General features: G+C 37.3%; 1 long non-coding RNA gene and 1 pseudogene across 1 annotated transcript in view; one reads left to right on the top strand and one right to left on the bottom strand.

The window, feature by feature from the left end:
• Positions 1-6,665: 6,665 nt before the first annotated feature.
• LOC116153456 (uncharacterized) overlaps positions 6,666-15,508 on the bottom strand; it is a 34,373-nt gene continuing 25,530 nt past the window's right edge. Inside the window, exon 3 of the long non-coding RNA XR_004137201.2 lies at positions 6,666-7,456. This is a non-coding gene — a long non-coding RNA (uncharacterized LOC116153456). The remainder of the gene's footprint in view (positions 7,457-15,508) is intronic.
• Positions 7,855-8,545, top strand: LOC105101751 (CDK5 and ABL1 enzyme substrate 2-like; annotated as a pseudogene).

The following is a 15,508-nucleotide window of genomic DNA, read 5'->3' as shown; positions in this document are numbered from 1 at the left end:
TTTCTCCTACGAAGTGCATACCAGTTGTAGAATTTTCTAAAGAAAATGTACCTTTTTTAGTGTTTGGATCATTTGGATGTACATGGGTCTTGGCCTTTCTCTTAGGACTCAAATTTCATAATACAAAAGTTTAACACTAATCTCAGCATTAGCTGAGAAAGTTCTGTTTTTCCCATATGGTAACTTTTGCTTATATAGCTTCATATTTGTGGTTAAACTCTTTTGAACTTGTAAATTTAAAAAAACACCTAAATATTAACTATCTTTTCCTGAAACATATTAAATATTATCTCTCCCGAATACTATTTCTTAGTCACATTCAGTTGATTATTTTTCTTAAGTAAAAACCAAGCCTGTCTTTGTATCTTAAATTAATTATTAAAAGAATTAAGTAAATTTACACTAAGTTATGTATATTGGGATTTCTTGGGAGTGTTCAAGTATTTTTAAAACATGTGTACTATGTATATATTAACATAGTAAATCAAAAACTACAACAAAAGTGACTCCCAAACAAAAGTGATTGTATAAAGGTCAGATGCAATATATTATCCTTGAAATAGAACCGGATGCAATAAAATCAGTAAATAATATAAGCCTTCCAGGAATTAGAAGCATTTGAACAGTTCAAATAAAATAGACAAAGATGTTTTGTTAAGAATCTGTTGTCCTAATAGGAAGTGAAAAGCAGTATGATTTTTATATTGCACATTTAAAATGTTTCTTTTTATTTGCCTTTGTGTATCTGATAGATATAGCCTCTGGTTCCCATTTTATAAAAAATTATCCCCCACATTAAAACTTTCAGTTCTCTACTTTTTTGCAGATGTGTCTGCTCTGATGCTTTTCACTATTAGGCATAGTCATTCCTCATACTTTTTATTTATGTGTATTCTTAGTTCATCTTATTTATTTCATCCTTTGTGATCAGATTATTTTTCTTTCTAGCTTTTTGTAGGGTTTTATGTCATTAGATAAATTATGAGTTATTGACAGAGTCTGCTACTTATTTCTGAATGTCTATTTCCTTTTCTTCTATGATGACAGAACCTCTCATTTCTATCTGGGCATATACTACCTAGAATAAAGACTATATTCTCAGTCTCATTTGAAATTAAGTATAGCTATGTAACAATGTTTTGGTCAGTTGATACACAGTAGAAATGGCATCTGGGAACTTTTCTTAAAGACATCTGGCACATCCCCTTTGTTGCCCTTTCCTTCCACCTCCATTTTTCCTGCTTTTTTCATCCTGTTGCTTGGAATAGAGATGTGATGGCTACCATTTGAACCATAAAAGTATACCCTATGATTGGCAAAGCAGTAAGACTAAAAGGAGCCTGGGGTCCTGAGGACATTGTGGAGATCTGCCATTGCAGTCCTGGTTTCCCTACCTCTAGACTTTTGTGTGACAGAGAAATACACTTCTTCTTTGTTTAGGCACTGTATTTTTCTGTCTCTTACTGCCAAACTAACCATAAATGAGGCTTAAGGACAGACTACTGACCTTGTTTTATGGGGGAGAATCGTGTTGGAGATAACTAGTTCTTTATATCTGTGAAGTGTTAATGTTGAAGTTATAAAGGTGACCTTAGTGACATCATATGTCTATTTGATTTATAGCAGCTTTCATAAAAATTAGTTCTTTCAAATGGAGTGTTTAGTTACTTTATTACTCAGCAGTGTGAAAAATTGAAAATAACCTCAATGTTTAATAATAAATGAATAAAGTGGCACCTTGAATCAAATAGCATCAATTTAATGGAATAGCTATTTTTTTCTTTTTAACAGCTTTATTAAGATATAATCACATACTATACAAGTCACATTTTTTTTGTTATTTTTTTTAAATTGAGTTATAGTCCATTTACAGTGTTGTGTCAATTTCCAGTGTAGAGCACAATTTTTCAGTCATACATGAACATACATATATTCATTGTCACATTCTTTTTCACTGTGAGCTGCCATAAGATCCTGTATATATTTCCCTGTGCTATACAGTATAATGTTGTTTATACAAGTAACACACTTAATGAGTACAATTTAATTGTTTTTAGCATAGTGACAGAGTTGTGCAACCATCACCACAATCTGACTTAGAATATTTTCATCATCTCAGAAAGAAACCCCTTACCCATTAGGAGTCAATGCCTATGCCCCTCTCCCACACCCATACCCCCAGCCATAGGCAACCACTAATCTACTTTATGTCTCTACAGATTTACCCATTCTGGACATTTTATATAAATGGAATCATAACACATGCTCTTTTGTGACAGGCTTCTTTCACTTAGCATAATGTAGAGTTCATCTGTATTATAACGTGTATCAGTACTTCATTCCTTTTTACTGCCAAGTAGTATTCTATTGTATGAACATACTATATTTTATTTATCTCTTCATCAATTGATGGACACTTTAGTTATTTCCATTTTGGGGCTGTTAGGAATAATGCTGCTGTGAACATTTCATCTACAAGTTTTTGTGTAGATGTATGCTTTCATTTCTCTTGGGTATATATCTAAGAATGGAATTGCTAGATCACATGGAAACTGTGTTTAACATTTTGAGGAACTGCCAAACTGTTTTCCAAAGTAGCTGTATCGTTTTACATATCCATCAGCAATGTATGAAGGTTCCAGTTTCTCCATATTCTCACCAACACTTGTTATTATCTGTCTTTTTGAATATAGTCATCCTTGTGGTTGTGAAGTGGTATCTCATGGTTTTGATTTACATTTCCCTTATGGCTAATGATGTTGAAAATTTTTTCACATGCTTGTTGGTGAGTTTTTAAATACCTTCTTTGGAGAAATGTCTATTGTTGGGGGACATAGTTGGTCATTGTGAGGATGTGACCACCTGGTTGACCCATGAGTTGGCCCTGGGTAATCAGAGGCTTCTCACCCCATTCTCTATCTTTGGAATGTGCTCTCTGTCCACTGTTCCCACAGTGGGAACCATTTTCAAGGATGCAACCTTGAGAGAGTAATGTGTTGTTGAGTCTATCTGGGCAGTATATGTGACTGAACTCAGTCAGATAAGGCCTCTTTATAAACTTGTAAGATTCCGGTGGGTGGGTGTGGAGATCTGCTCATGTTGTGGCCACCCAAGACAAGCTTCATGTGTAAGTTCCTTTGCTTATTGATCCTGTCACCATCTAATCTGGAATGGCCTGCTTTTTCCTTTGGTCTCTCCTTACCTCCATGTACGGGGACCAGGTACAAATTTCACCCAGGAAGCTCCCAAGTTTGTGAACCAATAGCTATTCAAGTCCTTGGCCCATTTAAAATTTGGGTTGTCTTTTTATTATTGAGTTGTAAGAGATGTTTATATATTCTGGATACAAATCCTTTATCATATATGTAGTGTATAATTATTTTCTTCCACTATATGGGGTTGTCTTTCACTTTATTGATGGCAGTGTTTGCAGCCCAAAAGTTTTTAATTTTGGTGAAATTCAGTTTTTCTATTTTTATTTTGTTGATTATACTTTTGGTTTTGTATCTAAGAAGTCTTTGCCTAAGCCAAGATCATGAAGATTTAGTCCTATGTTTTCTTCTGAGACTTTTATAGTTCTAATTCTTACATTTAGATCTGTGATTCATTTCAAGTTAATTTTTTAATAAGGTGTGAGGTAGGAGTACAAATTCATTCTTTTGCATGTGGATATTTAGTTGTTCTAGTACCGTGTTGAAAAGACTATTCTTTCTCCCATTTAATTGTCTTAGTAGGAATAACCATTTTATTTTTCTGATTATATGTGATGTGTTCTTATAAAAACTTAAATGGCATGTTAATAAATAATATAAAAAGTAAAAGGCCCTTAGAATGCCACCTCCAAAGAGAATAACTGTTAGTACTATAAATGAGTGAAGTGAAGTAAGCCAGAAAGAGAAAGAAAAATACCATATGATATTACTCATGTGTGAAATCTTAAAAAAAAAAAAAAAAGGAAAAGAAAGAAAGAAAAGAAAGAGAAAGAAAGAAAGAAACAAGAGGGCACTAATGAACTCACTACAAAACAGAAACAAACTCTCAGACTTAGTAAACAATTTTATGGTAACCAGGGGAGAGGAGGTGCAAAGGGATATATTTGAGTTTGAGATTTGTAAAAGTTAACCACTATATATAAAAATAGATAAAAAATAAACTTCTTCTGTATAGCACATAGAAGCATACTCAATATCTTGTAATACCCTTTAATGAAAAAGAATATGAAAATGAATGTATGTATATATAAGCACAATGGACACATTATGCTGTACACCAGAAACTGACACATTGTAACTGACTAAACGTCAATTAAAAAAAAAAAAGGAAAAAAAATACTCTAAATGACTGGCCTGGAATAGCTGATCTCTAAGGGACCTTCCAGAGCTATGAGTATATAAAATTTTGCACAGTACAAATTATTCCCAGAAATACTATTTAGCATGAATGGTTCCCTGAAGTACTCAAATGAAAGGCCTGCTGGCCCAGTGGCATATCTGTCATCCTGTTACTACTGTATACCAGGAGAATCCACTTGAAACTATTAATACTTTTATTAAAATATGCAGATCTTTCCTGGAATACCTGTTTGTTTTCTATTTACTACGCATTCTTCATTATGTCAAAGCTAACATGCTCAGAATGACACTTGCACTCACCCTCATCACTGGAGAGGACATCACATCTCAATAAAAAAGAGTGGCTAAGAGCACAGAGTAAGACTGTCTTGGTTTAAATTCCAGCTATAGCACTTATCTAGCGGTGTGATCTCGAACCAGTTACTTAACCTGTCTGTGGTAAATGGGAATCATAATGTCAAAATTATAGGGAAATTGTGAGGATTAAGGAGGTAATACATGTAAAGTGCTTAGGACAACACCTGGCACTTAGTAAGAACTCAGGTAAAGAGCTATATAGTTTCATCACTGTTATTACTAGCATACTCTGGTTCCTGTTACAAAGTAGATGATGAATAATCATCAAATTAGTACTTTCTAAACTCAAATTAGGGTTACTGAGGAACCCTAATTAGGAATTACATAAATGTAGGCAGCTCTTTATTATCTCCTGTAAGACACAAAGAGTTCAAGGCAGCTCCATTTTTTCCCCTCAAGGGTTGAAAGATTAAGAGTCCATGAATAACTGAAGGTTTAAAAAAAGTATCAAAGACAATTACATAGTTGAACAACAACTTTGAAAAAGCTTGATTGACAGAAACAGCATCAATGTAATGCATCTCATTTTTTCCCAAGGGAAAAAATTTTCCCTTTTTAGGGGAAGATAGATAGTAGAAATGTTAATTATTTTACCCTAAATATATCAAAAATTACCTTTCAGGTAAATGGACTAAGTACTTTGATTAAAAGATCACTATTGGAAGTTTGGGTTTTAAAAATAATTGTATGCTGTATGTGGGACCAGGGTTCAGTGTGGAGAGCCCTTTGTCCTGGGACATGGGGCCAGCCAGAAAGGTGGCCACCTCTGTGCATGTCATACAACTGCATGTTTGTGGGGAACCTGGTAGTAAACCATTCATAGACCTGCTTCTGGGTCAGGGTTTCCTACATAGCAAAGCAGCTCCCTCACTGCGATCTGTTGAAAGGCCAGCAGCCCTTGACACAAGGGTTTGTACATTAAATTTTAATTTTAAAAAGTTTAGATTTAATGGAGTTCAAATTTGAAATCCTAATCACATGGTCCTTTATAATAGTCCCATCTAAGCAGCCTTATTTTCTTTCCCATCTTTGAATAGTTCCAAATTCCATTTTCTGCAACTGTCAACAAGTCTATGCCTTTGAAATACTTTACATAGTAGCTAAACATTTATGGAATATATAAGTGACAAAATAAATTTTATTTGGGCCAAAAATATACTTCTCTTTAATGAGAGAATAAAAAAATCAGATTATATAAGCACATTTATAGAGCCCTTTGGGGATGGAACAGGGTACCTTCTTACCCCTACATTTTGATCAATGGCCTCATAAGAAATCTGGTGTACAGCCCAGAGTCAGATTACTGACCACACTTGTGAAGTCAGTCACAGAGTAGGTAGATAGGACAGCTCTCCAGAGTGGCTAAAAACTGGAGTCAGGTTTCCCAAGTGTAAGTTCTGGTCAGTAATAAGTTCAGACCACTTATTACTTAATATTTGACAAGTTTTTTAACCTCTCTTTGCCTTTGTTTTATCTTTCATGAAATTAGGTGAGAATTGGATGAGTTTGTATATGTGCAGTATATATACATATACTTGACACATAATATATGCTCAATAAATGTTATCCATTTTGTACACACTGGAAAAGTCTATGGATCCAGACTTAGATCACACATGTTACTTTGTAAATTCTTCCCTTCTTGTTTGTCATAAGGCAAGCCTAAAAAAGTTAAACTTAAATTAAGTGCCACTGTTTCTCCAATACAGAATCTATTCATTCATTCAAGAAATACTGAATGCATGCTGTATGTCATGCTTTGTGCTGAATGAAAAACAGAAAAAATAATTATATGCTATTTATAAAGACATTTAATATACAACGATGTTGAAATGTTCAAAAATATATGTATTTTTATACACATATTATACATATGTGTATAAATATATAATATAAGAATCTTGAAATATTGAAAGTAAACCAGTAAAAAAATGATATACCATGAAAACACTAACCAAAAGGAAACTGGTGTAGCTTTATTAATATCAGACAAAGTAAACTTTAAGGCAATAGCATTACTAGAAATAAAGAATACCTAGCTATGATAAAAGATTGTGTTCATCAGGGAGATATAAACTTTAAATTTGTTCTCAGCTAACAACTTAGCCTCAAATAAAGCAAAAATTTACAAGAGAAATGAACAAAACAAATACAGGATCATATTGATAAATTTTCAAAATACTTCTGTAAGTTATAGACAGCAAACCAAATTATTAAGAATATAGGTTTGAATATACAAACTAATGAACTTGGCTTAATTGACACATATAGAACATTGCACCCTCAAGTTACAGTTGTTAATTCCTTTTAAATATGCACGGAACATTTAAGCATATTGACCGTGTTCTCAATAACTGTTGCTACATTACAAATTATCATTAAATATAGAGCTTAAAATAGCAATTTATCATTATCTTTTAAGGTTCTGTGAGTTGACTGGGGTCAGATAGGTGGTTTTCACGTGGGGTCTCCTATGTGACTGCAGTCAGTAACAGCTGGAACGAGTCATCAGAAGTCTTGACTAGATATCCAAGATGGCTCCTTTAGTCACATGTCTTGGCATTTTGGTGCTCCTTGGCCTCTCTTTCTCTTCTCAGTATATCTCATCCTCCAGAGTCTTTCCATATGACTTGAGTCTTTCACAGCATGATGGTCTCAGGATAGTGTGGTCTCACTCTTTGCATGATGGCCATCTTCCAGGAAGTGGGAAGGCCAGCTGTTTTATCTTTGTTAGTTACAGGGCCTTCCTAGATGAAAGGGGATGAAAACATAGACTTACCCCTTGATGGATCAGTGGCAAAGTCACATAGCAAAAGAATATGTGGCATTGGGGTATTATTCTGTCCATCTTTGTCCATTCTGCTACAGACCATATACTGGGTCATAAAGCAAGTCTCAACAAATTTCCAATAATAGAACTATTCAAAAGTGTGTCCTCTGATAGAAATTATTTCAAGCATCTCTTCCGACCACAGTGGTATGAAACTAGAAATCAACCACAGAAAGAGAAACAAGAAAAAAAGATTGCACAGAGACTAAACAACAACTAAGAAACCAGTGGGTCAATGATGAAATCAAAGAGGAAATTAAAAAATACTTTGAGACACAGTGGCCCTGCGGTAAGCACAAGCGCGTCCTCATTTTCGCTTCCTACATGACCATGGTGATAGAGTATGTGAAGCCCTCCGACCTTAAGAAGAACATGAACGAGACCTTCCAGGAGAAGTTCCCGCACATCAGGCTGACGCTGAGCAAAATCAGGAGTTTAAAACAAGAGGTGCGAAACCTGTCTGAGGAGAGTGGCCTGTAGCCCGTGATGGTGTCCATGGCCTACATGTACTGTGAGAAGCTGGTCCTACAGGGCAAGCTCAACAAGCAGACCCACAAGCTGTGCGTGGGCACCTGCATGCTGCTGGCCGCCAAGATCAGCAGTAACCTGTGCAGGAACGACGTGAAGCAGCTCATCAGCAAGTTAGAAGAGAGGTTTCAGTTCAACAGACGGGACCTCATCGGGTTTGAGTTCACTGTGCTTGTGGCCTTGGAACTTGCTCTGTACCTTCTTGAGAGCCAGTGTTGCCTCATTACTGATGCCTCACGCAGCAGTTATAGCCTGGCCCACCTGCCCCTGCACCCCGGTGCCCTGGCACCCCGGTGCTGCGGCACGCACGTGGGCCCAGGGGTGACTCCAGGCCCTGCGGTGAGGGTGCGCTGGCCTCCCTGGCTGGTGCTGCTCCTCCTTCCCACCCTTGCTTCCTAGGGGGATTCTGCTTTCATTCCAAAGCACACCACACCACCACAGTATCTCTGAGAATCTTCCTGCATTCTCCCAGAACAAAATGTAGGGTATGTTACTGTTTCTTTTCTTCCTGTCCCTGAGACTGGTCTGGCACCAGGACTTTGATTTGCGATGTGCGGTGGTGAATCCTGACTTTGAAACATCTTTTTCCTTCTTGGCATCACCTGGCCTTCTGCAGACTGTTGTAGCCACTTCACTAGCATCTCAGTGGTGATCTGGGTGTCCAGATCTTCCTCAATACACTGAATTGCTGAGTTAACCTGTTGAAGCATCAATCTTGGCTAGTTCTGGTCGGTTTGGAAACTGCACTGTGGAACACACCCACCCTAGCCCTGCCCCATCAGCCTGACTACCTCCCAGCCCAGCCCCTGGGGCTTGTCCGCCCACCTCCCTGCATCCCACAGACAGAGCTCTGGCATCTGCCTCAGCCAGCGAGAGCAGGCTGTGGTTTGTCTTGATCTCATCTTTTACTCTTGGACCTGTTCTTCTGAGAATTGTGTCACTATGAAATCCCAATGCCCCGAGTGTCACACCCCTCAACAACCTCGCCCACCCCGTGCAGGGGCCCACCCTTCACCTCTCAGCTGGAAAACCCCTCTTGCCTGTGACACTTTGGACCTTCAGGATGATGGGACTGCCAGCTCTTAATCTTCCTAAGTAATATTGTGGAGAAAACAGCTTATTTTTTGTCATTTAGGATGTAGTTCTGTGGTTTTTTTTTTTTTTTTTTAAGATAACAAAAACTGGTTAAATGAGGTCTGCTGAAGCTGTGACTTGAACCACACTTGACCCCTGAGCAGGGACAAACTGACCTCACAGCCCTGCCTCCCCAAAGGGCTGGTGCCCGTGCCTTCCCCCTGGGCAGGAAGGAGAAGCTCATTGGCCAGTGCAGCGGGCCCCAAGCAGACCCTGAGGGCAGGTCTGTGCCCACACGTCAGCTCCTCTGTACCATCTCCACTCACAGCCCTGCCAGAAATACTGAAGACCAAGGACTGAAGTTTCTCCCTTCATGGGTCAGCTGCTCTAAGAAAGGACCATGTTGGCTGGGCCATTAATCTGCTTCCCCACTGCTGTCCTATCAACTTGTCACTGGAAGGGCCTCGGGACAGCCTGCCCTACATGCCATACATGAGGACTGGTGCTTTTGCAGCAGGGAGATGCCAGCTCTCATCACTGCACTCAACCACCAGCAACTCGGCCTAGACCCCAGCAGAGGTGCAGGGGGCTGCCTGCAGACACGCTCTCACCGTGTTGGCTGCTGCTCCTCCTTCCTCAGTCGCTCACTTCCCAGGGGACTGCAGGATGGAGCATGAAGCCCAAATCTGTATTCTACCCGTATTGAGGAGTGCCCCTTCCCTGCCTCCCCAATATGGCCCCCCAAACCTCGATGTGCACCAAGGGGGGCTTGGAGGATGAAGCTGCTATGCCCCAGGCAACTCTTCTGGAAAGTGACCTGTCCTGCCACCACAGCGTCTCAAGTCTTAGTGACACTCCTGTTACAAGCACTGCAAGGGACTGACTTCCAAAACTTATGTCCTGGTTTATACTTAACCTTGAGGCACACACTTTGGGAATTTCTATATAAATATTAGAATGGCTGATACAATAATTTAAGTTTGAATATTTATGTAGTGAGATTTAGTCATTTACCAAACCCATCTGTAACCTTCCCTTTAGTGTGTCCTTTTTAACAATGCAAGAGCTGCCACCATGTGGTATTCGAGCAAAGCCAATATTTAAGGCAAATTTCAGCCTAAACCGTCTCCCTCTAGAGCCAGCCCAGCTCTCCATGCATCCAAGGGCCTGGTGCCACCCCCTAAGCCCCCAGCAGGCACTGTGGATTTAAATGTGCTAAGCAGGTTATCAGATCTCAATGTCAAGTTGTGTGTCACGGATCTGTTTGCAAATAGTGATGCATTTGTCCTTTAAGTAAATTTGGTTTTTCAAAAAAAAAAAAAAATCACCTTAAGACAAAGACAATGAAAACACAACCACACAAAATCTATGGGATGCATCAAAAACAGTCCTAAGAGAGAAGTTTATAGAAAACAAGAAAACAAGAAAAATCTCAAATAAACAACCTAAACCTACCAACTTAAAGAATTAGAAAAAGATAAACAAACAAGACCTAAAGTCATCAGAAGGAAGGAAATAATAAAGATCAGAGAGGAAATAAATAAAATAGAGATTAAAAAATAGAAAAGAATCAATCAAGCCAAGAGCTGGTTTTTTGAAAGAGAAAACAAAATTGATAAGCCTCTAGCCAGGCTCATCAAGAAGAAAAGAGAGAGGACCCAAATAAACTAAGAAATGAAAGAGGAGAAATAACAACCAATATCATAGATATACAAAAAACCCAGAAGAGATTACTGTGAACAATTATACGCCAACAAATTGGACAGCCTAGAAGAAATGGACAAATTTCTAGAAACATAGAGTCCACGAAAACTGAGTCAAGAAGAAATAGATATACTAAAACTACTATATATAAGCAACAAGCTTCTGCATAGCACAGGGAACTATATTCAATATCTTATACTAACCTATAATGAAAAAGAATATGAAAATGAATATATGTATGTATATGTATGACTGAAACATTATGCTGTGCCCCAGAAATTGACACAATATTGTAAATTGACTGTACTACAATTAAAAAAAGAAGAAATAGATAATTTGACCAGACTGATCACTAGAAGTGAAATAGAATCTGTAATTTAAGAAACTCAAACTGTAGTCCAGGATAGATGGTTTCTGCGGAATTCTACCAAACATACAAAGAAGAGCTTATACCAATCCTTCTCAAACTCTTCCAAAAGACTGAAGAGGAAGGAACACTCCCAAAGTCATTCTATGAAGCCACCACCACCCTGATACCAAAATCAGACAAAGACACTACCAAAAAGGAAAATTACAGGCCAGTACCTTTGATGAATATACATGCAAAAACGTTCAACAAAATATTAGCAAACTGAATCCAACAACACATAAAAAAGATTATATACCATGATCAAGTTAGATTCATCCCAGGGTCACAAGGATGATTCAACATACACAAATCAACCAATGTGATATACTACATCAACAAAAGAGAAGACAAAAATCACATGATCATCTCAATAGATGCAGAAAAAGCATTTGATAAAATTCAACATCCGTTCATGATAAAAACTTTTACCAAAGTGGGTATAGAAGGAATATAACTCAACATAATAAAAGCTATTTATAACAAATACACAGCCAATATAAGACTCAATGGTGAAAAGCTGAAAGCCTTCCCACTAAAATCTGGAACAAGACAAAGCCACTCTCACCACTTCTGTTCAACATAGTGTTACAAGTCCTAACCATAGCAACAGATGAGAAAAAGAAATAAAACGGATCCAGATAGAAAGAGAAGAGGTAAAATTGTCACTATATGCAGATGACATGTTACTATATATACCCTAACAACTCCACACAAAAACTACTAGAACTGATAAATTAATTCAGCAAGATAGAAGGATACAAGATTAACTGACAGAAATTTGTTGCATTTTTTCACATGAACAATGAAATATCAGGAAAGTAAAAAAAAAAAAACAAAAAACTCTTTTAAAAATCACATCAAAAAAATACTTAGAAATAAACTTGACCAAGGAGGTGAAAGTCATACACTGAGAACTATAAAACATTGATAAAGGAAATTAAAGATGATTTAAAGAAATGGAAAGATACCTCATGCTCCTGGATTGGAAGAATTAATTGTTAAAAATGGTCATACTACCCAAAGCAATCTATAGATTTAATGCAATCCCTACCAAATTACCCATGACATTTTTCACAGAACTAGAATAAATAATCCTAAAATTTATATGGAATCACAGAAGACCCAGAATTGCCAAAGCAATACTGAGGGAAAAGAAAGCTGAAGGAGTAACCTTGCCAGACTTCAGACAATACTACAAAGCTACAGTAGTTAAAGCAACATAGAATTGGCACAAAAACAGACATGGATAATGAAACAGAATAGAGAGTCCAGAAATAAACTGACACATCTGCAGTAAACTAATCTTCGACAAAGGAGGCAAGGATATACAATGAAAAAAAGATAATCTCTTCAACAAATAATATTGGGAAAGCTGAACAGCTGCATGTAAATCAATGAAGTTAAAACACTCCCTCACACTATACACAAAAATAAACTCAAAATGGCTTAAAGACTTAAACATAAGACAGGACACCATAAATCTCCTAGAAGAGAACATGGGCAAAACGTTCTCTGACATAACTCGTAGCAGCGTTTTCCCAGGTCAGTCCCCAAAGGCAATAGAAATAAAAGCAAAAATAAACAAATGGGACCTAATTAAACTTATAAGCTTTTGCACAACAAAGAAAGCCATAAACAAAACGAAAGGACAACCTACAGAATGGGAGAAAATATTTGCAAATTATGTGACTGACAAGGGCTTAATTTCCAGAATATAAAACTGCCCATACAACTTGATAACAACAACCAAAACCCAGTCAAAAATGGGCAGAAGACCCAAACAGACATTTCTCCAAAGAAGACATACAGATGGCCAGTAGGCACGTGAAAGGATGATCAATATGGCTAATTTTCGGAGAAATGCAAATCAAAACTACAATGAGCTATGTCCATCAACAGATGATTGAATAAAGAAGTTGTGGTGTGTATATATATGCAACAGAATGCTACTTAGCCATAAAAAAGAATGAAATAATGCCATTTGCAGCAACATGGATGGACCTAGAGAATATCATACTAAGTGAAGTCAGTCAGACAGAGCAAGACAAAAATATGGTATAACTTATATGTGGAATCTAAAAAATGAAACAAATGAACTTATTTACAAAACAGAAAGTAACTCACAGACATAGAAAAAACTTGTGATTAAAAAAGGGGAAAGGGAGGGGGGGGTAAATTAGGAGTTTGAGATTAGCAGATATAAATTACATATAAAATAGAGAAAAAACAAGGTTCTACTGTATAGCGCAGGGGACTACATTGAATATCTTGTAGTAACCTATAATGAAAAAGAATATATATATGTATAACTGAATCATTATGCTGTACACCAGAAACTAATACAACATTGTAAATCAACTGTACTTCAGTAAAACAACAACAAAAGAATATATCCTCTGACCACAGTTCAATTAAGCAAGAAAACACTAAGAAATAACCAGAAAACCTTCATATTTGAATTTTAAAAGATATACTTCTAAATAATCCATGCATCAAAAAATTAATTGCTATGGAAATTACAAAATACTTTAAATGATAATAAAATATAAAAGTGGGATACAGCAAACAAACTATGTGGGATGCATGCTTTGGGAAGTTAAATACATACTTCAGACAAAAACACAGACTAAAAATCAGTGATCTAATAAGGATCCATCTCAAGAAACAAGAGGAAAAAATCACCAAAAAACCCCCAAGGAAAATAAAAGGGAGGAAATAATATAAGAGGAAATAACTTAAGAGGAGACATTAATAAAATAGGAAACAAACCTATAATAGAAAGGAACAACAAATCAAGAAAATGTTTCTTTGAAAAGACTAATTAAATTGGTACAGTTCAGGCAACACTGGTCAAGAAAAAGAGGAAGAAGTGTATATAACCGATATCAGAAATAAAGAGGAATACATCTAAGGCCCTACAGACCTTAAAAAAATTATGAGAGAAATCTGACCAAATTTATGCCAATAAGTTAGAAGATTTAAATGAACTGTCTAAATTCCTAGGAAATATATTTTACTAAAACTGACACAAAAAAGAGAAAATTTGATTAGTCCTATAACTATAAAGTTTATAAGATAAAAAACTTCCTTACAACCCCATGAGTTACTAGTGTTGTGATCTTGGCAAGCTATGTACCTGTTCCCCCATCTGAGAAATGGATAATAATATAATGTCATAGGTAAAATTCTGTGAGGATTAAATGAGATAATGCCTGTAAAAAGCACTTTGCACATTGGCCTAGTAATTGCCACACGCTCAGTGTATGCTAGCCATTTAGTCTCCTTTACAGCTCTGGATGTGTATAACTGAGTCCAAAAACGTGTTCTGTAGGCGCCCTGGTATGCATGTTCTGAAAGGTAAAAGGGCCTGGTCTCTCTTTTTCTGAAGTAAAAGTGCTCGAGGGCAATAGATGCCTCTGAAATTTTAAAACAAAATTGAAAACAAATCAGTCTTGTTCTTAAATCAGATTCTCTGGTTTCCTTCTGTACACCTGCCTCAATGCCAGTTTTGGAATTTTTCCTGCTGCTGTGGGTGCAACTTTTGTTTGTATGCAGAACTGCCTACATACCTCCAGGCATGAATCCCAACTTTAGTGGCTTGGAAGAGGCTATCACAACTTATAATTTACACTCCAACCCAGCCAATGGCTGTTTGCATCTTCTTTTGTGTCCCAGGTTGGTATCCTATTCCTGTTCTGACTGCTCCTGTGATCCCCTAGGCATGCAGTACTTTCTAGCCAGAATATCGCCCGTGTCTTCTGTGTCACAGAAAGTTCTTTTTGACTTATCTGATCTCTTCTCATACTTTGTCGTTCTGGGACTTTGCTCAAATCTGGTTGTGTAACATTCTTTAGGAGATTCCCCCTGCCTTGATCGGAGGGCTCTTCATTCCTCTAGTCCCTACCTCTGCTGCTATCAGTTTGTGACATAGACCTACCTCATCTCCTCCTGGAACTCCCAGCCTCGCTCCTGAGGAGCTCTTTGCAGCATTGCCCTCTTAAACAAGGGTGCCTGACAGCTGTGGAACCCTCACCCCTCTGATAGCATTTGTTTCTCTGTCACCCTGTTGTAATTTCTTCTGTTCTGCTCTTTGGAGTCCATTTCATTTCCTTGTCCTAATTAGTTTCTTCAACACACCTCCTCTGTATTGTGTTTCTTTCTCATCTGTCCGGTTTTTTAAAGCTATTTCTTTCCCTCCCTCCATTGCAACTATTCAAATCCTGTCCTGCCTGCAAGCATCATCTCAAAGGATAA

This window comes from Camelus dromedarius, chromosome 5, assembly GCF_036321535.1.
Source record: "Camelus dromedarius isolate mCamDro1 chromosome 5, mCamDro1.pat, whole genome shotgun sequence".
Classification (NCBI taxonomy): Eukaryota; Metazoa; Chordata; class Mammalia; order Artiodactyla; family Camelidae; genus Camelus; species Camelus dromedarius.
This window is presented reverse-complemented; position numbering and strand designations above follow the sequence as displayed.